At 40.5% G+C, this 23,573-nt stretch overlaps 1 long non-coding RNA gene across 1 annotated transcript in view; it reads left to right on the top strand.

Moving 5' to 3' along the window:
- LOC149916518 (uncharacterized) overlaps positions 1 to 23,573 on the top strand; it is a 78,643-nt gene that overhangs the window by 410 nt on the left and 54,660 nt on the right. The window lies entirely within an intron of this gene.

Raw genomic sequence — 23,573 nt, 5'->3', positions numbered from 1 at the left:
TCCAGGCAGTGTAGGGAAAGAGCACTTCCACAATGCTCCTGGAGCATCTTTCCCCCCAGTGTGCAAAGTGCAGCCCCCCTGGCAGCAAGTCTTCAGCCTGTCTTGATGTAGTGGGAGCATGACTGATGCAGTTGGTTCCAATCACTGCAGGGCACTGAGGATGCTGAGTGGCTGAGTTGGGCTGGAAAGGAGCTGGCAGGTTCTGAGACTATGCACACCACCACATCAGGCACTGCTTCTGAGCAGCAGCCCATCCTCGCCTGACAGCAAAGGAAAATGAAAGCAATGGTGGTAGGAAAATCTGAGACACTCTGCAGCTTTTCTGTCTCAGTTCCCCCTGGCTCTTCCCTGGACTGCAGTAGGAGAAATGTCACCAGCAGCTTGAGTTCATCATTCTGTTCCCCTCTGCTCACCCCTGGTGAGTGTCCAAGTTGGGTTCCCCAGTCCAAGAGAGACCTGGACAAGTTGAGAGAGTGCAGGAATGGCAGCCAAGCTGCTGGGGGGACTGGAGCATCTCTCCTATGAGAAGAGAGCTGGGAGTTCTCCTCCTGCCAAGGAGAAGGCATGGGGGGATCTTGTCACTGTCAGTGGGCAATCCTGCAACTGATGGTAGAACAGTTGCTTCTATTTCCTTTTGAGAGATAAAATAAAAACTCCACCTTGGATCCCACTGTTAAGAGAACATGGAAAAATATACTGGTCCAAACAAAGCTATCTTATGATATTTTTCCTTGCCTGATTGCTCGAAGAAGGAGTCTGTGCTGCTTGCTGAGCCAGCAGCTGTTCTGCTTTCAGGAGCATCTCTGGCTGGGACCAGGTTGCTTCCTGAGGCATCTGGTTGGCTTGGAGCTAGCTGCAGTGTTGTACAGAATCACAGCATGATTGCTCTGTCCTTAGCAGCATGTCTCGTGTGGCCCAGTCTGCAGTGAGAACTCAGCCCTTTGAGCAGTGTTCTGCCCATGAGCATTCTCCAGTATTTGGGTGTAGCATTTTTGAAAAAAAAAAAAAAACAAACCTATTTGTTATAGTGCTGCCTTGATGAGAGATTAACCGTGCTTGAATATTTATTAAGACTACTAGCAACAAACTTCCCTTCAAAGCTGCAGGCAATGCTCTAAAATATCTGAGCTAAATTACAGGTTTCTGCAAATAAAATGCTGTGTTCTCAGCCTCTATTAGAACCACTGACAGTGGTTCTGCCAAGAAATGCACACAGCAAACATATTTCTTCTTAGATTTTTGCATCTTTATTGCTTTTGTTATCGATGCAACTTTTGGACTGTTCCTCCTTTTTTACTCACTTTCATTGCATGAAGGGGGTAAGAGAGAGAGCTGTTGGAGAGGGTCCAGAGGAGAACCACAAAGATTATCAGGGAGCTGGAGCACCTCCCCTACGAAGACAGGCTGAGGGAGCTGGGCTTATTCAGCCTGGAGAAAAGAAGGCTGTGGGGTGACCTCATTGCAGCCTTTCAGTACCTAAAGGGAACCTACAAACGGGAGGGGAATCAACTCTTTGAAAGGGTTGATAACTGCAGGACGAGGAGAAATGGTTTGAAGTTGAGGGAGGGGAGATTTAGGTTGGATGTCAGGGGGAAATTCTTTACAGAGAGAGTGGTGAGGTGCTGGAACAGCTGCCCAGAGAGGCTGTAGATGCCCCGTCCATCCCTGGAGGTGTTCAAGGCCAGGTTGGATGGGGCCCTCGGCAGCCTGGGCTGGTATTAAATGTGGAGGTTGGTGGCCCTGCATGTGGCAGAGGGTTGGAGATTCATGATCCTTGAGGTCCCTTCCAACCCTGGCCATTTTGTGTGTGTGGATGAGAGTGATCATTGCAAGGGTTTGAACAAACTGCCCTTGCTACGCCAGTGGAACATGTAGCAAACAGTGTACAGTGGCTAACCTCCATGGGAAGAAGGTGAATTTAATTTAGAGTATATGCTTATTTAGTCACACTCTCACAAGTGCCAAGTAGCACAAGGCTGAGGTGGCTGTCCAGCATCCAGGCACCACTCTTGTTTGCCCACATGGATCCTGTAGACAAGGTAGAACAAGGTATGCTGTCTGCAAGGTCATGGTGATACATTCTGTGTGCTTCCAGCCTGACTGAGTGTGTACGTACTAGTTTTGAATGTGCCCAATGCACACTTCAGGATGATAGTGGTCTATTTTTCTATCGTTTCATTTCTTTCTATCATTAGGATTTAGTTATCTGAGTGCCTTTTTGACTCTTCCCTTGTTCTGTGTCTTCCCACCATCATCTCTTAATTCTGCACTTTGCTGTCTTTTACTTTTTTTGTATGGGAGTTCCTGAGAAATTGACTGTAGATGTGGTGGATCGTGACCTTCTGTCAACACTTGCCACTCTTGCATTCCTTGTGCAGTTCTGGTGCTTCCACACCCGTATCTTCCCATGTATTCACTATTTGTACCACTCTCAACATTTCTGTTTTTATACGGAGTGACCACATGAGTTCTTTTTGTGCTATTTTACAGAGCTGTACTCTATTTGGTGATGACTTCATTCCCTTGCAGTGCGCTGGGAATATGGCAGGTTGCACAAGCACTTGATTTATTTATCATTCCATATTTAAAATGTTTTACTGAATCGCTGGTACTGCACAGATAATATCTGTAGATCTTAACAACTGATCATGTATGGTTATGGTAATCTGGAGAAAATGCAAATGAGCTATGAAAACTGCTTCCTCTATAAATAAAATCATTTAGCTTCAAAGCAATATTGCCATGGAAATTCTTCACTGATAAAGTGGGTGTGAGTTTTTTTTTGCATTTAAATTTCCTGAGTCTTTTTATTTTATGTTGACAACATGCCAGAAGAAAAAGAAGCCATAAACTGGGATATTGCATATTTAAAAGATGTTATTTTATTTCATCTTCTCAATTGCAAATCTTTCCATTTACAATACGCAGCTATGAATGAAAATTGATAAATGAGAAAAAAGGGATAGGAAATGTTATTGTTGACAAGGATGAGATAAATCCAGTGCTTGCTGAAAGCTTGTGACTTTGTTTCCAGTTGTCTTCAGTCTTATAGTTTAGAATATTCTTCTAATCAGCATTTCTTAAATGCATTTGGAAAACTTAGTCTGAACAACACTTGGACAATGGAAGTAAAGAGCCCTTGAGAGAAAAAACATGCCTAACAGATGCGAGTGAGTGGTGCACCATAGGGCCAATTGCCACTGGTGCAGGATGCCAGGTGGTCTCACTGGGATTTACTTCTTGTCTGGGCTCTGTGTGCTGCACAGACCTCTGTGCTGCATCAGTGTTGCACTGGTGTAGCTTGGAAGATCCGGTTGGAAGCTTGTTTAGATGTTGCTTTAGTTTTATCCTGTCCTTAGATTTCTCCATGCATTTTGCCTAGTAATCCACAAGCAGGCAAGGTAGTAATCAGCACTATTATTTTGCTTTACCGAAATTACAGTTCTATTATTGCTATACTTGTGTGATACCACTGCACTCCATAGCACTGACTTTTTCTGGAGTAGGTATGTACATACTGTAGTATTTCAGTAGAATTTTTCATGGCAGACAATACTGCTTCTTCTGACAAAGTTTACATTAAACCACGTTCTGCTTGACTGAATTTAAAGTTGGCATAAAGTTACACTTGGAAGAATTTATTTTTTAAGGTGAATCAGTTGAACCGAGACCTTTGCAACCATTATGCTTTTTGATTTCATAGCAGTATCTCTAACTGCATTTACCCTCTCCTAGAATGACTCTCTGATTTTGCAGTTTCTAAGCCCTATCAGACTTTGCATTTTGAATCAAACTTAGAGATTTCTGGATTAAGTTTTGTGTAGGAACTTCTGTAGTCACATAGACTTCAAAAAGATGTGGAAGTGTGTTGGTGCAGCAGTATGAATGAAGCCATCCAGCCTTTTATTTTAAGGTATGGAGGAAGAGCTTTGTTCAATATCCATTTTTCTAGCATACATTACCTACAGGCAGGCTAATTAGCCTATACTGCTAGAAGACTGGAGTCCTTATGAATTAATGATCCAGTGGTTAAGATAAAAACTTCCCTTATTGATCATTACTGCTGCATTCAATTAAACTGAGAATTAGCTTCATGAAATCAAGCTCAGCTTAGTGGCTATGATCAAGCACACCATGCACACTGTTAACGTCACCCAAAGGAAAACTCCAGCCTGGTACTTCATGCCCCATCTGGCAGCAGAAGCTGGCTGAGTGCCCCCTGCTATCTGATGCACAGATTGCTCATCCCTGGCCTGGTCTGTGTGCTCAGAGGAGTGGTCTTTGTGTGGGGGTTTGTATTTTCCTACAGTAAGGAGGCCTCGTTACCTGCTTTGACTGAATAAAGTGCATCGCTGTCCCATTGTGAACCCCTCTCAAAATCCACGCTGCGAGCAGCAAGAGCTCTTGTTTTTGGCATTGCTAAAAGTAGAAAAGCAGTGTGGATCCCCATGGCTCCTTAACAGAATTGAAGAGCCGATTTGCAGTCAAAAGTGCAGATTCCCCTGAGGAGTTAATATCTGACAGATGAGAGGCGAAAGCTTTGTTGATAAGACAGCAGATTTTGAAAGTATTGAAGCATTCAAAAAGGACCATTCAGCTTAACACACAAAGCAGAAAGTAAATGGGCTTTCAGCCCCTCTGTGGCCCTGGGAGTTGTGGTTGCTTTCAGCACACCCCATTTGGCTGAATTTGCCTCCCCTCAGCAAATGATGTTCCATGTTTCTTAGGCAAGCCTCCCTCAGAAATATGCCAACCTTCTTGGCTTACTGGTGAGATACAAGGTTATTTCCCTTTAACAATGCTTGATGTCTCTTTTCTCACCTGCAGAAATCTGAGTATTCCCACACCTATCACTGAACAATTACTCCTCAGAACAGTTTCCTCGTCAAATGGAAATCTGCAGGTTCACCCCCCTTTGAGGATTACATGAGTGATCACCAGCCCTGTGCCAGAAGTACAGACAGCCTTGGTTCTGTGCTCTGCTGGACTGAGCTGCAGTGAATTAAATTGAAAAGACCACTGTCTTTGGTGGGGGGGCTGCTGATGTGTCCCAAACTGCTCCTGGATAGGGAAATCATGAAAGCAGCTTCGTTCTCTTTTCCTTTTTCCTGAACAGATAAGTTTCAGTGGTGAATTGTCCTCTTTAATGTTTTTCCATATTCCATATATGACAGTGTGCACAGCACTTGTGGGCATGATCTTGACTAAATCAAGTGTAATTGTACTGACCACTGCGCACACATGAAATGATCCCTGCTTTGACTGAAGGTCAAATAGTGTAAGAAAAAGGTTTTTTCAATGTGTGCAGAAAAGAAAGTGTGCAAACAAAGTATTTCTTCAGCTCTGAATTTTCCCTAGTAATATTTAACCTCCGTACAAACTGGATGCTTACTGGCATATTCCTGACTAATTTGCTGAGGTTTATTTTTTTTTTCACAAGGAATTGATTGTGCGAGGGGTACTTCAAGACTAATGCCTCCTATTTATTGTGTTGGCTCACTGTCGGATGTGGATGTTGGTGGGATGGCAGCAGAGGTTGAGCCTTCCCACCAGTATCCCATTACATATTGTTGCCGTGTGACAGATGGCAGCAGAGGGGCAGTCTGACAAATGGTTGCTGATGGTGGAAGTGCGGATGGAGAAAAGAGGTGGGACAGAATTGTCTTTTGGGGATGAGAAAGGGGTGATCCTCCTGGATATCCTGGAACCATCAACCCTGACTGCTACACCGCATTGCTGACTAAGCTGAAGGCTCAGACTTTCCTACAGGCCGGGGAAGAAGACAATCCATTGCAACATGCCAGTTATCAGTTGAAGTTTGAAGATCACGGAGCACATTGCCAATCCTGGCTGGGCTGTCCCACCACGCTCACTGTACAGTGCAGATTTGGTGCCTTCTGAATTACGTCTATTCAGGCTAATGAAGGACGGAGTGCATGGGCAATATTTTCCTAGCAACAATGCCATCATAGCAGCCATGAAACAGTGGGTCAACTCTGATGGTGTAGATTTTTACAAGCATGGCTCTTGTTCATTGCTGGCAAAAATGCATAGCTAAAGGTGGTGACTGTGTGGCAAAATAGTGTTTTGTAGCTGACAATTTACTCTAATGAACAGTGTTATTGTGCTCTTTGTGTCTGTTGTAGTTTGCATGGAAACAAATACGAGGCATAGGAGGCATTACTTTTGGAGCAACCTACGTGCTGTATTTTCCTACGAACGCTGTCAGAAGCAGATCATGTTTTATGATCCTTTGATTTAATGTGTAAAAATCGGTAGAGTGAAGATTTGATAGTTTTGCTTATTTCTAATAATACAATCACAGTTGTTTTGTGTTTTCTTTTTAAACTTTTTTTAATCTTCTAAATTCAAAGCCTGACAAGTACACATCCTTAGCAAACAGAAGCTTTAAGGCTTTAGAAAGTTACATAGGATGGATGCTTTCCTTTTTAAAACATTACTAGGTTTTGGTTGTGGAAAATCTGATTTATACGTACATAAGCCTTCTGTCTTGGAGGCTAAAGGGCAGAAAAGAAATACAGTGAGAGCTATAAACTGGACTATTTAAAATAAAAAAAAAAAAACAAACACTGAGCAAAGCTTTTCCTGCATAAATAGAAGCAGTATTAATTTATCTGCTGAAAATCCACTGAACATTGATTTTATAACGTAGGAACTCTTCTGACAGCTAAAGCCGCCTATAAAATTTTTATGTCATCATTATTACTGAATCATTTTTTGAAGTGTACATTATATATGACTATTTTTTTTTTAACCACTAAATTACTTTCAGTGAATTTTCTGACAACCAGACTTTGCAAGTTTTCTTTTTCTTTTTTTCCCACCAGATGAGTTGTGGAAACTGTTGAATACTCATTCTGGAGTATTCTCAGGAACTTACCTGAAGAAAGTACTTTGTAGTTTTTCTTGCTTCCTGTATCGGAGGGGTATATCAAAACTTTGAAAGGATAGAAAGGATGCTTCCATCTGACACCAGTCCAGGCACAGCAGAGTGCTAAGAAAGGAAGCCTGCTGTGGCAATCAAGCAGAGGAGCATGTAGGACATGGTGAAGATGTTTGCAACACTGCTGCACCTCCATCTAAAATTGTTTGAGAAGCTGTTTTCTTTAAAACCTTAAAGCAACTTCAAAAACAAAAGCAACTTAGGAGAGTCCAAAGAATCTTTTTCATTTCGGGCTAATGCATTAGCTTGTCAATTAATGCATACTTCTGTACATATTTATAGCAGGTGGCATTGCCCTGGGCTGGCAACTTCTAGACTTGGATGGAATTAAGAGTGCAAAGTAAAAATTGATTGAAGCTCAAATTGCTGTCAGGTGTCACATGCAAGAGGAGAGAGCTTTGGGATTCTCAGTGTGGTAGAACTTTCTCCTGCATTTTATGGAGTTTTCAGCGAAGCCCTTATATTTATTATCTTTTCTAAGTAGAAAACACTGGTAGACCCTAAATGGAGCTTATACCAGTCTGACAGCATGGCAACTGAGAATGAAGTGTCCTGGAAGGCATAGCCCCTCCTCTTTTACTGTTGGGCTATGGAATAATTTCTAAGCTGTGTCTTAGATGCTGAATTCCCCCTTAAGTTGGGCACCTATATATCTTGGGACAGCTTTGAAGGGCTGACTGGCTTGTGTGGCTTGTGTAGATAAGAGAAGTTCTACAGGGGCTAAGAGCAAAAAGAAGCAGCAGCTGTGTAAGGCCATGCTTTTATTGTCTTGGTTTTAAGTTCAGGTAATTTGGGCTCCTTACATCTGTAGATAGATAGGAAAGTATCAGCTGGCTGTCAAAGGAGTAGCTATTATTTGAATGGGTTATTGGGAGGATTGGAGTGTCTGACTCACAGAGGGAGAAATGTGCTTGATAGATGATTGAATCCGTTGCTTCAAATGTATCTTATATTGCACACCGTGCAAACCATGTTAAAGTGAATTGTGTCCCAAATAAATAGTCTGTGACTTGTCATAGGTGCGTAAGAAAGTGAGATTCCCAGTTCCAAATGCTCAACAGATATGTCCAGCTCCACATTCTGTGATGATTCCTCCTAACAACTTGCTGTTGATGAGAGGAGCCTCTTGTTAGAATCAACTGTAAGTGAATTAGTTGAATTGGATTGACCTCTTCCACAGATGCTGGTTTACACTTAGCACTCTGGATTTATTTAGAATAAGAAGCAAGAATCTTCAAGATTGGATAGTCTGGTTTCTACTGCTGTAGACCAAATTCTACTTTAGTTTCTATTCACCTCAGTTCCGAATTAGAGCATTCACTTGCAAGGTCCAGACTTTGAATTGGTTTGTTTCATCCATTTTCAGTACTTCTGGGTAGACAAACTCATAGGTATTTAGAGAGGGTTCTTTTCTACTATGTTTTCTATCTTGAGAGCAGTTTGTGATATTTTTGTCACTAGATACCCACTCCAGCCTTCAGCTGAAGGAATTAATTTACCTAGTATCCAACAGCTTCATAGTACATAGAACTATGTTTAACAGTGTTGATGACTTTTTTGGGAAAAAAAAAAATCTTGAGGAAACATTAGATTATCTTCATTTTCCTCTAAGAAACAGGGTGTTGCTAAACCTGGATGGAGATAACAAGGAGTGGAAGAATGCATCACGTAAGGGAGTCTCTGAGAAGTGTAAGGATATTCTACTCCTTTCCTCCAATTCAAGATAAGCTGCAGCAGAACAATTAGAATTGCACACATCATTCCTGCTAAGCCATCCTTGCTTTCATGTAGCCAACATGGGCAATGCGTATGGACACTGTGTGGAGAGTTTTGCTAGTGCTGAGTTCAGAGCAGTGCTAAGAAAGAGCAGTGATGTACACATGTGCTAAACAGACTGTTCAAGCATTACAGGAATCGGCTTCACCTTTCTGAAAATATTCATGCAAAAACTTGTTAAAAGTTCAGGAGGGTGAGTGTTATTTGCCTGGTGTGCATGACTGCTTCTTTTATATTCACTCTATGCTGGATCATCAAGGGTTAATGTTTTATAAGTGTGAGGTTTCTTGTGACATGCTTGGCCAGATCTGATGCAGACTTCAATTTGAAGTGAGCAGCGTGTTGAAAAATGAAATGTTTTTGAAAGTTAAATTGCAGTCATTTATATGAAAATGCCTCAGGTAGTTCATTTCTGTCCCCCCCCAAAAATATACTCATTTTATAGTACATCAATAATTCATGCGCGTATGAGCGGCAGGCATAAAGCACAAAAACGTACGTACTTCATGAAGCATAGGTTTTTGTGAAACAAACAAGAATTGCTACTACCTGGATGATCGTAATGCCTGATTAGCTCCCATACTATTTAATTTTTTGATGGATGTTCATAATTCTTCATCAGCACAAGAAAGGAAAAAGATCCTCTGCAGTGGTTTGTGAGAAGTCTCCAGGAATGCCTCTCCCACAGTATCAGTTTTCTAAGCAGAGTGAGGCACTGTGAGGCAGAAAACTTAAGACTGTCAATCCGTTGCATTCATGGCAAGCGACTGTACTCTGCCTTGCTAATGCAGGTTCAGGAAGAAGATGCTCATTGTGCAGGATAACCCAATAAGCACTCTACACTAGAGTGGGGATCTCCAAGGAGTGTTTGGTGGAGCGATGAGTGCTTCCTTCTCCAGAATCAAGGAGCATTATATCCCCCTCTCACTCAGTGTATGCTAAAACAAGAACTTGGCCACCCAGGACCCTTTGGCACACAGCTGTGATAAGGGTGCCCCTGTCTTGGTGCTGCCTCACACTAGTTCAAGACATTTCTTTAATGAGCAAACGTCGTTGTGCCATTAAAGGTTAAATGATTCTTGATCTCCTGTCCATAAATGCCTGTTGTACATACTAGTAGTTATGCTCGACTTACATACAGATGAATTTTTTTTGTGTGACATAGATGAGCAGTCCCCAAAAGGTAATGTCTTAAAGAGCAAATTCTTTCTCCTGCTTTGAAAGAACAGCATCTGTTCTTCTGAACACAGGCGTTACCCGTACCTGGGAGCAGTGTCTCCAAAACCTGAACATTCAGGATGCTGCTGCTTGGGAAGCCACTACTAAAGAACAAAACTCTGTCATGATCTGATGTCTCCATGGGTTTCTGATCGGTGTCAGTGCAATCCAGCAGGATGTATTTGACCTGTTAAGTCAAAGAGCAGGCCTGAGTAAGGGCTGCTACTCCCTTTATATATACGCTTCCATATACCCTTTCTTGAGCTTATTATTTGGCATTGACCTGAAGAAACTTGAATTAGTTCTGCCTTGGTAGAGAGTCTGTCTGAGGCCTGTTCCTCTAGAATTCATTTATTCTGTGGCTATGAGGAAGCCTGGATGTATTGACTTGCAGGGCATGCCATACAACATTATCTGTCTGAGCACTGCCAGGAGGGAAAGATTAAGAGTTTTAGGGCTGCGGACAGAGAGGTATTAATTTTAAATTTGTACTTGAGGCTCTGAAAGACTCGCCTTTAAAGGAAATGGCCGTGGGAATTTTGGGCAAACACAGCTATTTTTTATATAAGTTATTTCATGGATTTGATTTTTAATGTCTTATAGTGCCGTGGGTTAAGTCACTTTTAAATATAGGCACTTTTAAAATAGAATAGTGATGATGGTAAATAATTGTAAGTACTGAGAGACACATTTTGGAGGAGAGGACTGCAGTTACATCTTAAAAGAGCAAAAAACCAATTCTTTGTAATTCTGTGCTGCATTTTTACTCCTGTGGTCTTTTAGTGAGGTGAGTTTGGTTTTGAATATGCCTTTGAGGACTGTTGCCTGGTAAGAAAGTATAATCAAATCACTTAAGGGATTGATATGGCTTTTTCTGTGGATTATCTGGCTGTGGCTGTAATAACAGTGTTTCTTTCCTCTGGCAAATCAGTGCTGTACACTGCCATGAAATGCCTGCACACTTAAACTTTATTGCAAATTTAAATTACTTACATTATTTTGTTGGACAGTAATTCCCCAAAGCATTATAAACCAAATCATTAATTACTGTTTCTAATGTGCACGATCCATTGGAAAACATTAAACAATGCTCACGGTTCCCTTTATTGTTATTGCTCTTCCAGTCCCCGAGGCAGCAGATCAGATGGGAACTCCTGGGCAATCTCATACTGACATTCTGTGCTTCTGACATAGATGGCTATGGGCTGCAGATGTTCACAGGAACATATGGTATCTGCATATTGTCTTCTGGAGTTATGAAATATACTGTTTTAAAGAGGAAAGATAGCTGGATCATAAATATTAATTGGTGCAGCTGTAGTTTGAATGACTGTGGAAGTGTCATAATGGAATTCCATACTTTTCTTGCTTTCATTCACAGATGTATTTCTCTCCCCCACTCTACTTTACAAGTTAAGATCTGTTTTTCAAATAGCTCTTTGGTAAGCTTACGTATTGTCTGAAAATGAGACATTTTTTCTTGACACAAACACCTGAACTAAGACACATTGTACAAGCAAAATGTGGTTTTTATCAGAAGATTTAAACCAGTGACTTGCCTAGCAAAAATCTGCTCTCTTGTTTTTCTCCAGAACATTGATAGTCACACAACTGTAGAGCTGAAAATTCTGCATCTCTTCTCTCTGAGGTTCAGTAACACTAGGGCATTCTTGAGAACCCTAGAATGATCTCATTGTTAACACTAGGTTGGAAGCTGTTTAATTGAATCTCTGTGACTGTCTCTGTTTTTATCCTGCAAATTAATTGCACGTAAGTATATTTCCAAGATCTCAGGAAGATTTGTTTGAACAAAGGTATCCATTACTAGACCTCTTAGAGTGGCTTTGTAAAGCCAGCTTCTTTGTAGCTTTCTACTTAAGGTCCCTTGATGTCAAATATGAGCATCTGCAGGTGCAGTTATGTGCTACATGCATCACTTCATAGTAACTTCTATTTGGCTGGGTAATAGCTAGTTTCTGGTTAATATCCAGTTTTCACGTGAGCCCTTTCTTGTGTTCATGAGTACAAGAAGGAAAATGGCACCTCTGTGGTTGTTGTACCTTCAGTGGAAATCAGTGGTCTGCGTAGCTCATTTCTCCTATTGGTTTTGCTAGTAGAGGTCTTCCTGGCTGCTGTTAGATGCCTTTGTTTTTCTCTTTTAATTAAAGAAAAAACAACAAATGCATTTCTTTCTTGGGTGCACTTAACAAGGCTGGAGGGGGAGGGTTTCTTCAGAGCAGTCACTCAAATTCTCAAAATATTCTTGTTTTGATTTTTGCTTTTAATTTGTGACATTAATTTATGTCTCTGCATGCCAGTTTGTAGAGAATTGTCTGCATCTTCTGTGCTGACAAAATAAACATTGGCTGTCGTGTTTTAATTATGTTATATGATGACAGAGGATTTGATTGCTGTCTTGTACTGAGGGTGGTTAAATGCACTTATGAGGGCCTAAAGCTTTCTTGTATGTTTTTAGAAGCTGCCCTGAAGTACGTGTTAGCTTTTTGTTGTTGTTGTTGGCTTTTTTTTTTTTTTTTAGAAGCTGTCCTTAAGCATGTTTTGAATTTTTGTCTTGTGGCATTTTTGTTAAGGAGGGGGTTGAGGTTAGGGAAGTCACTATTCTGGCTACACTTGCTGTGAGGAGATTAGGAGAGATTTTAATGCTGCATCTTTGAAGGACCTCCTATACTTTCTTAACCCGTAAAGTGAGTGTCAATAACTCATACAGGAACTCATATAAGAGATTCTTCAGAAAGTAGTCTGCCTTGTGGCAATGACCTAAGATTAAATTACACGAATTCAAAAAGGAGCAGGGTCTGTTATTGCCTTACATACAGAGATGTATTTATGGAACCTCAAGTTTTGCGTGTACCACTTTAAATCTCTTTTTTACAGAAAGCATAACTAAAAGACCGCTTATCTAACAATCTGGGAGCTTTTTAGTTTGAGCAGGTAAGAAAATCTGGAGGCACTCTGACATAGGTTTTGAGTGGTGCTGTGTGGAGCCAAGGGTTGGTCCTTGTGAGTTCCTTCCAACTTGGGATATTCTATGGCTCTACGAAATATGTTTATCACAGTCCTTCCTAGGAGAAATTCATTCAACTTAATGCGATTCATCAGAGCTGATTATAGCTCAGTGGGATCCATTAACTACTTCCTCAGTCAGTGAAATTGGTGGGACTGGGCCTAAAAAGGAGCTCAAGTGGCAAGTAGGCCTCGCACTGCAGCTCTGCTTGGTCTCTATGATACGCTCCTCTTTTGTTACTTACCTTCTTTGATTTTGGCCTCATCCTTTCTTTCTAAACGCTAATAAGGCAATAATTGGTGTAATCCTGCCCGGGACGATGTACTGGCCTTTGTTTTTACTGATGATTAGCTGAGATAAAGGGAAATGTGGTTCGGTATGAATATGCACAATATTTTAAGTCTTTTCAATTTCTGCACTGTCTTATGTAATAACTTCTTCTTATGTATATGGAGGGCTCTGAAGGATGAGGTATTAGATTCTCTACTGTAGTTGTGTTGTAGGGAGACACTGTCGGAGTATTGACAACAGCATCCTTTGTCATCCTTTTTTGGACATCAGGGCCCAAAAAAGTCTCATATTTGGGCATCAAAATGTTCACTTACAAAAAAAGCAGTCCCTTGGAGTTTTCTGATTTTCCATTTGGGGTAATTAAAAACATAAAACTCTTGCAAACTCCTTCTCTCACCCTGAAACCTATACTTAATTTTAGCAATGAGTGTAAATTTCAAAGGTATATATTTTTCTGCTAATGAAAGATTTAAAGCAATTAATTTATAAGAGTGTTAGAGTCTTGAAATGCTAAATATTTGAAGGATAAGAGGGTATACAACTTCACTATTTGAATTCTAACTCTTAAAGTTTAAAAGGCTCCCTCAGTGATAACTAAGACTATGAGACTATTAGTTAGAGGATGAGGCCGCTTGTTCAAGTGAGATATTCTATGAATAAAAATTTTGCTTATTGACTCCTCTTTTGTCTAGGGAATTTTAGAGCAGTCTCTAAGCTGCTTAGTGGAAAGGAATTTATCGAAGCCTCTCAGGTGTAGTTTTAATTTCAAAGGTCTTGCACTGCCAGGAGTGCAGGTTTCTGTAAAGAAAACTCTGTAAACCTTGTCCCCACAGCAGTTCCAGGGAAGATTGATTATACCAACTCATCTGTTGGATTCTGCTTTAAGATTTAGCAGACTGAGAAACAAAAACACAGCTCTGATCCAAGCTGGAACTGCCAGTTTACAACTGGTGTTCCCAAAAGAATATTCTGAAGCAAATTAATTTTATTCATAATCAGTCATTTTTGGAGTTTGGTGCGGGAGGAGAAAATTGAAAGATTACTACTTTTTTTTTTTTTTTTTTCTTCTCTTTAATCCTCCAGGTTGATCCACGGTTAAAGATTCCTTGGAGGCCCACGCTGAAAATTAATGTCATATGTACTAGAAAAATATTCTGATAAGTGGTGATACAGTTTGTGAGGAACATAAACAAGAAAGATAAACAGCTGAATACACTTTTCAAAAACCTTGTAAGTTCCTCACAGTGGAATGTCTTGATGAACTTGTGCCGTTGTGATGATGAGCACAGTTACTGCAAAAGCACCTTGGGATGCCTTGGACATGGAGAAGCAGAACCTAGTAGCTTAACAAAGTTAGGTTATAGACTCTATTTTTCCTGACATTCCTAAGTACATACTGTTTCACTTAGCTTAGCACTTCTTCCTTGACACTCCTGGACTCCCTTCTCAGATATTTTTTGTTTTACTGAGAATATTTAATAGAAGTATTGTCAGAAACTTGTTTACTGTAGTCGGCTTTTCAGCACAAATCATGCTGCAATGTCATAAATGGAGTAATTTGATTTTTCTCAGTAGGTAACTCAAAAATAATTCATATTTCTGTTGGTAAAGGAAACAATTGTAGTGGGTGGACAAAGACAGGGATCACAGAGCAAAACAAGCAGTGAATTTCAGGTTGTTACCAACCTTTATAGGATGTCTCAGCAATGTATGGATATCCTTTGTACCTTTGTATCCTGGTCTCACAAAACTTACTCCATTTAGTTACATTTGAAGAAAGGATTTGAGTTTATATTCAACTCATTGCAAATTTTGTCGAAGGTGGGAAGGGAAAGGAAGTGTCAATATTATATAATGTTTTGTTATTCCCTGGATTTTAGCTTTTCACAGAATGGAGTGAGCTAAAGGATGGGAGAGGAAAATGAGTCCAATCAAATTTGCAAATGAAATTCAATGCAGAGTAGCTCTATAGCAGAGCTCAGGCCACCTCCCTGTGAGGGACAGTAAGTATAATGGCAACTTGCTCACTGTGTCTTACTGTAGTGGTCATTAAGAATTATAATAGTAGTTCAGTTGGATAGGAGCCACGTAACTGCTAGATTTCTTTAAACTTGCCTTATATTCAGGTCCTTCCTTTAGTTTGAGATTAGACAGGCACACTAACACTTTGAAAGGGGGGAAAAAATGGGATACTTGTCCATGACCAAATAGTGTTGAAATCGCAAGGTAAGATCCTATTGTGAGAGGAGTGATGCATGTTGTACATATCACTCAACATCTCTCCTACTGATAGAATTGTAGCTGAAAAAGACTGGATACAAGCCAGTATTATTACTGGAGAGCCAAGAGACATAAGAAAAATGCATTTTTCTTTTAGTCTATGACAGGTCAGAGTAACTGACCTAATAATGTCGTCCAAAAGTTATTTATATGCAGCTATACTGGGATCAATTTAATTTATTTATGTACTGTAGAGAAAAAGATAAGAGAGAAACCATACGTATTTTGATGGATACCATATGATTCTGGTTCACATCCTCTGAATTCCTCCCATTCTCCTCATGGTTTGTAAGAGCAAAAAATAAGAACAGATGTCTCTCTTTTTCATAGTTTTAAATTTTGAGCTTTTAGTCCGCTAATGTTCCATCTGCTTGTTACCACAAACTATGGGAGCAATGCAATTTCATGGAGCTGTCTAGCATATTCTAAAAAGAGGGAACAGTTAGGAAAAAATAGTTGAGAAGTGTATACTGCAAAGAGAGTGTACCTCCCCTCCAAATCCCAAGCTGAAGTCTTTGGATTCACCTGCATCCTAGCAGAGGAGGGCTTGACTGATACGCACATTGTTAGTAAATGACACCACTGTATACGAAGGAAAATAAACCAAATGACTGTTGACCTAACCTCAGGAAGATGAGCCTACTGCTGAATGTAGGGCTTGATGAAAATGTTTATGGCATATATTCTGAATAAGCATCCTATATATTGGTGCTCGTTTTTAAAAATCTGTTGTTCTGTAGGAAGGAGTTCGTATGGTGCTGTAAGTGTGGAAGTTCTGATCTCTGGGGGAAGAGAGGTAAAAGCAAGCAATTATTAAGTATGAGAACTAACTTTATACGAGAATGATGGGCTTCCTGCATGCAGCTTTCTACAGGATATTGCTTGCTCTCTTATCTTTCTTTATCTGGTAACATATCTGGTGGAGGAGGAAGGATTGAAGTGAAAGAGACCAGCGAGAGTGTCATTATCTGATCTTCTCATACAAAAAGATGGCATTTAGATATCCGGACTACTTTTTGGTACAATTTTTGTTTTATAGGGTATTCAACCAGTGCAGAATAAATCACTGACCTGAAAGAAAATCTGATCAGAGAAAGTAATCCCAATTTCGCTGAAAACTGTCTTCATCCACTTTGAACCAAACCCTGTACAGACAAAGTACATTTAGTGTAGGTAATTAGTGAATGATTTACCAAATAATGGAAACTGTGAAATCACGGGGGAAAAAAAAGGTGGCATTTCAGCTTAGGTGGGCTTTTTCAGAATTGACAATTTCCATTTCACTGAAGAACTTTTCTCCTTGGGCTACTACTGTCTGCAGCACTGCACCTACAGGCACTCTATGGCTGTCCTTTATAGATGGAGTTATCAACCATTCTGGTTGTTCCCACTTTTCACATATTTTGAGTGATCAGAGATAGATCAGTGATAGTTTGCACCCTCCCAAAAATATCACCAACTTAGCCATTTTAGTATAAACGGTAACAATTATAATTATTTTCTCTACTTGGAAAACATTTTTGACAGATACAGTAGTGGAAGCATCAGAAATTTTTATAGGTGAGAATCTTCTAAGCCCCTTCTGTGTATCAAACGTATCGAAAAATAAAACTGTTTAATGACCTACTTGCTAATATTAATAAAAATATATATATTTTAGGTAGCTATGAATTAAGTATTCGTAAAACTGAGCAATAGGTAATCAGAGCAGACAGTGGAGCTTTCCAGTTGCTTATAGGCACTAAAGGCGAGCACACACAGGCTTGTTTCATCATGCTTGGGACTGTGGAAGGAGCTTGGGCTGTTGTAGCCAAGTGAACGTTGGCTGGGCACTTTTAGGCTCATTGCCTGTTCTTGCTTTTCCTTTTTGGCTTGCTGAAAAAAGAGCTATTCCACGATGAGCGGAACTGCAGCAGTTTCACTGCATTCAGGATCTCATCCAGAGCCCAGGGAAATAATGAATAGCGGTAGACAAGCTCCTCTGGGACATTAACCACCCTAGGAGTGGATTTCAGTGTTCAGCCTTTCCTCTGGCCGTCTTCCCAGTGACGTGAAGGGGCGCTTTGTCTGAATTAGGACTGGTGAGTGCCGGGGGATTTCTCTCTGCTCAGCTCAAAAATGTTTTGTGGGTCCGTTGGAATCATTCACTGTTGGCAGCCTAACATATACTCTGCATTCTTCCAAAACACTCATCCAGATCAGGGAAGGGCTGCAGGGATATAAATCCAGAAGAACATTGGCAACGCCACTGACACTTAACTACTCACCCTGTGGAGTTCCTTAGCTAATTTTTTCCTATCACTGACTTAATGCAAGAACAAAAAAAGCAGATAACCATTCCTTTGTTGAGACAGAGCCACAAAACTCCAATGAATTAATGCCTAAAGCACAGACAGAGCATCTGAATGAAATGACCTGGTCAGGTACAGCCAGTAACAGTGTCAGCAGGTCAGTGTGCTGCAGCAGCTGTTGCTGCTGGCAGGTAGGTCTCTGTGGAAGAGTTACCAAGAAGCAGCAGTGCCCTGTGAGATCCGTGACCATGAGAACTTGAGTGGGTTTTAATTTTCCTCCTTTTCATTGCAATGCTTTAAGGAATCCAAAACAGCAAATGAGCAGCACTGCTGTTTGCAAAGAGGAGTTGAATTTTTATGGTGGGGACATTCACTGCGGGAAAGATTCTAATTCAGTGGGTGGCTGAGAAGCATTTGTTCTACTTATGGGACAGTGGCAGCTATTACATCTCAATATTGTATGGACACAGAGCTACTTTATGGATCAAAAGGCAGATCCTCAAATATTTATGGAGATCGATATCTGACGCTTTGCCTATTAAAAAGGTTTAAACAACTTAATATGGATAATTTTCAGAAAACGTAGTTGTTTCTGTAAGAACACTGGGTTTCAATGATTCTGAGTCTTGTTCTTAACCTGTAGCACTTGCTGCAAATCAGTTGTTTCAAAGACATTACAGGAATGAGCTTCTTCATAGGATTTGTTAGTATATCACCCACAGACAGCTTTGGAGAACTGTAGGAAGATGGAAGACCTCTAGAATGTTTTCATTTGCCATGCTCTTCATTATGGATGTCCTGGTAAAAAGGGTGAGTTGGCCAAGTGTGTTCAGTACAAATCAAATTTTCAGTGGAAATCAGAAGGGATTTAGGGTTGTAGCAGTCTGAATCCTATTTCTGTAAATGCCACATCAGTATGTAAAAGTTTCAAAATCTCATAACTATTGTCCACCAGGCTCGTTTCCAAAATCTTTTCAATATAAATAAGATGTGTAAAATTCTCTGTTCAGTAATGTATTTAAATATGTGCTCAAGTCAGTCATGTCAAACCCAGCAACTAAAGCAGTGCCAGTGAGTTCTGGGCATACACTTAAAGCTATGTTGTAAGCATATGCTTAGGATCTCTGTGATAAAAAAAATTAAAATGTTTTAAAGGTTTGGTAGGCAATAATGTAGTTATCATAGTAATTATAATCAATGCTTTGAGACTTAATCAATTTACCAGCAAAGTAAATGTCAATAATTTAACTGATATTTAGTAAAGTACAAATGCACAATTCATCCAGAAATGCAACTCCTGACATCTTGGTGTTGGTCTGGAGTTTTCTCCCGTATGTCACCAGTTTGGATGACAGGATCCCTCTCTGTTCTCAGATGGCAGTGCTCCATGGTATCAGCCATCGAGCTCATGTTTTAGCCTGTGCTAAAGAACTAAGAATGTAACTGAAAGTGGCTGAAATGCTTGCTTATCCTGAATTATTTGCTAGATCTGATTTTAAAAATGAATGTTTCCTTTAGCAATGTTCCCTCCTGTAAATACCGCTTCCTGCCTGCCCATCTCGTATGTTTTGGGTGTTATGTTCCTGAACCTTTTTGTTCAAAGCTGCTTCTTCAGCCTCCTTTTCTGAATTCAGAGAGTTGTGCCTGATTCTGTAGTAGCTGGCGTGAAAACCTCTGATCCTTTTGAATATATTAATGTATTACAAAGTACGATAAATGATAGAAATCTCACCTAAAGGAGCAGTTGAAGGATGAACCCATAAAGCTAGCCTCTTCATCTTCTACGCTGATTTTATTACAGCTGTAATAGGAGCAATTTCAGTTAAAAGGCTCTTGTCAGACAACAGTTACTGTAGATTACAGCCGCATAAGAAGTAGTCTTGGTCAAACACAAATCAGGAATTGCTCTAAAAAGATGATCATTTGCAAGTTCCCTTCCATAGAAAATGATCAGATTTTAGTCCAGTGAGCAATACAGAGAATTAATTGTAACAGGTGGCATAAGTGTATTGGGTGACACTCTTGAAAAAAGGGAAAAGCTTTTCTACAAGATTCGTACAAGTGAATTTCATCAGCCACATTTTGACATCATGCATCCTTTAAGGAGAAGATATTCCCCTGCCTCCCTCCCATTCTCACCAAAAAAATGACCATGGCATTTTGTATTAAAAGTAGTTGTTCTGTGGTTGCCAGTCGTTCAGGGGTTCAGCTGGAATGATTCACTTGCATGAAGTGTGATGGGGATAATATAGAGCTCAGCGTGTGATGTAAGCTCAACCAGTGGATGTTATTATACAAAATGAGAACTATCTGAAAACTTTTTCAACTGCAGCCTGCTGTCTTCAGAGTGAAAGTTGGGTGATGTAGCTTGCAGTTTGAGCACTGACATTTCTCAGTAGAGCTATGGAACTTTTAAGCTTTTTGTCAAGACTGTTACGTGCCTCTCTGTCTTCATTCTTGTTCAGGACATGCGTGAATATTTCAGTGTTGCCCTGTCATTCTCTTTCTCATTTGACCATTCTGCTCAGTGATAATGTTTCAGCTTTCTGCCCACAGCTTGTCCTATGCAACACAGAGAGAGCAGCACTCTGTAATTGAGCCACGCATCAAAAGTAAGAGTACAGTAAGAGTCTCCCCATCCATCCTTAATGTCCTTTGCTCCTGTATCTCCATGCTCACAAATCCCTGGCTTTGTATTTTTTTTTCTGGCTGTATTTCCTGCTCTCTTACCCCCATTCACTGTTACCCTGAGCTCATTCAGCTCCGAGTACACATGGAGGAGGACAGAGCTGTGGAATGTGTCACTGACAGAATGGTATGTATTCAGCCTGGTAGATGCATGTCTGTGATGGATCAGAGGCTGGTCACCCAGCTATAGACATTTTCATTCCATGGGGGTCCCTAGGTGACACAGTCACTTAGGATCATAGGATCATAGCATCATTAGAATTGGAAAAGTCCTCCAAGGTCATCAAGTCCAACCACCAAACTGTCTTCACCATGCTCACTTGAATTATAAGATCATAGCGTCACTGAGGTTGGAAAAGACCTCCAAAGTCATCAAGTCCAACCATCAACCCATCCCCACCATACCCACTTAAACCATGTCCCTCAAACTCCTCTCCATCTGTGCCCCAGGCGTGGTGAAGCTGGACACATACAACCTGTTTCTGAAAGTGGGATTTTATTGCTGTCAAAATTTGCACATTTAGTTTATTTTGACTCGGCACTCATATAATTATAGCTGTTTATTTGTTGCAGTTTGTTAAGAAAACACAGTTATTTAAGGTCATGGAAGATCGACTCCTGGTTTCTTTCACAGTGATGATATTTATTTGAGTAGCTTGGGCTAGCGATTATGGAGGAGCTAAAAAGTTTGGCATCTACTGAGACATACACTGAAATAGACCTCAATGCTTAATTCCCTATGAAACCCCCAGCAATGCGAAGCTGTGTTGAATGGTCATCTTCATTATAACCCAAAACATAGGAAGGATTTGTTCTAACATTGAGAAGAAACTGGAGGTGAGAAAGGGTTTAAGCACTGCTGACAATATGCTGTCAGTCTTAAGGCATGCCTTTAGAATGGGCATAATGCAGATCCTGGGCTTGTAGTCTCACATGGATGGTGGTCACAAGCTTTAGGAAACGATGTCTGAAAAACCACATTCACCAAATTCCTTTTGCAGTGCTGGAACTCAAGGTATCAGACAGCAATGTAGTTGTATTTACCTGAGCAGTCAAAAGTGCTGTAAAATAACTTTGAAAATGCATAAATACAATTTTCTGACATTTGGACTTAAATAAGTGCTCCCTTGCATGACAAGGTTCATTCTGGAGTGAATTTTTACTACTGAGTTATAAACCCCTGGAGTAGCGGTTTCTAATAAAAATGCTGACAGGCCCTTAATGGCAGCAGCACCAGTAGTGCAGCTGTAATAAAGAGAAAAAGGGAATCATCAGGCTTGCTTTTTTATTTTATTTTATTTTATTTTTATATAGTAGGCCTTTGAGAGAGGAGCCATTGCTGACGATATTCATGGAGCACTGCTCTGAGCCATAAAATTGTTGACAAATATACAGTCTTTATACAGAGCACCAAAACCCCAAATATTTTCATTTGGCAATTCAACAGCTGCCAGTGACAAAGGACCCAGCGAACATTAAGTCTTTATTTATCATGAACACCACATCTCACAAAAAAAAAAAGAAAAAAAAAAGAAGCGTTAGCAATATTAGAAAGCATCTGAGTGGAAAAACTGATTATTTTGTTATTCAGCGCCTGCATTGCTTGACATTTTTCATGTTGGTTATCTGCAGCGCTGCACGCTGTCGGGAGAAGCTATTTTTCCTGTGTTGAAAAGTCGTTTATAGAGCAAGATACTGATCGTATGGAAATGAGGAGCAGTGGCATTCATCAGGCTGGGGCAGGTACACAGAGGCACCCTGATCCCATGCAGGGTGCACAGCTCCAGCCTGGGCAGGACCCGGTGGGGCAGTGTGCTGGTTGCTGGCTGGAATGCAAGCGAGAGGGACTTTGGAGCTGGTGTTTCCAAGGGAATCTGTGCATGAAGTTGTCCTTGAAAGTCCTCTCCGGCACTCACAGTTGATTTTGTGACGTGTTTGTAAAGCTGACACAGTGAGGAGGGCTGTTGGACCTCGCATTGAAAGCTGAAAGAAGGCAGAAGAGCAGCTTGGCACTGAAGTGTTGTACCTCTTGGGAGAGTACCTCTCGCTCCTTCAAACTGAGATGTAGCTGGTTAGTGATGCTGTAAAACATCCCCAACTTGGTCTTAAATGAGGCCATAACATCTTATAGGGTGCTCATTTTTAATGCTTCAAAATCAGCCTGAACTTAACTTTGCAAACTGTTTATTATTATTATTCATTTTGCATTTGACATTTGTCCTGGGTAGCCGGACAGCTGAAGTGATGCAGTCAGACCTTTTTATTCTCAGCTTAGGTGGATGCATGTGTTTGAGCAACACCGGATCTGGATGCCTCACTTGTATTTAAAATGAGAAGTTGTTGTCTTCTCTGATTACTCCCACTTTTAACAGACTTTCATCTTTTCTCTGGCATTTTCTGAACACAACAGCACTGTCCAGGCAATGATTTCTGGGGGTAATGACCTATCTGATGCTGCAACATTTAATAAACTCTTGGAATCTGATACATACTTGGTTTAGAGACCCTGATCCTTATGTTATGTCCCATCTTTCTTCTGTCTCACTGTGTGCCAAGAGCTCTGTGCATGCAGAGGTTGGGTGTGCACTGGTTCTCAGCCAGGCCGGGCACTGAAAGTTGTTATTAATGTTCAGAGTAGATGGCTTCCTGCAATGAAAATAAAGAGCAGGTTTTTTAATTTGCAAAATCAACCTTATTTTAATTACAGCAGCCCTGGTTGCCACTGTGGTTTAAATATAATTAGCTTGAATATGCTCTCTGGGTATAGAAGGTCTGTTTCCTTCTCTATCCTGTTCCATTGCCTCTAATTTACCACAGGGACTGTGGATTCTAAAAGGACTGAGCTGAGCTGGGAGCTGAACTCAGTTAAGTATTTATTTTATCTGATATATTAACTCTAAGTAATTTTCCACAGGAAGGAGTAAAAAAAAAAACAACAAGGCTTCAAAACCCAAGGTAAATATTTCACTTAAGTCCGGGGTGCTATTTCCAAATACTCTTTTAGGTTTTCCTTTTTCCCAGCCTCTCCAGACCTATTACA

The sequence above is a fragment of the Phasianus colchicus genome, chromosome 10 (assembly GCF_987193195.1).
Source record: "Phasianus colchicus chromosome 10, bPhaCol1.hap1.1, whole genome shotgun sequence".
Classification (NCBI taxonomy): domain Eukaryota; kingdom Metazoa; phylum Chordata; class Aves; order Galliformes; family Phasianidae; genus Phasianus; species Phasianus colchicus.
The sequence above is the reverse complement of the archived record's forward strand: the minus strand, read 5'-3'. Positions and strand labels throughout refer to the sequence as shown.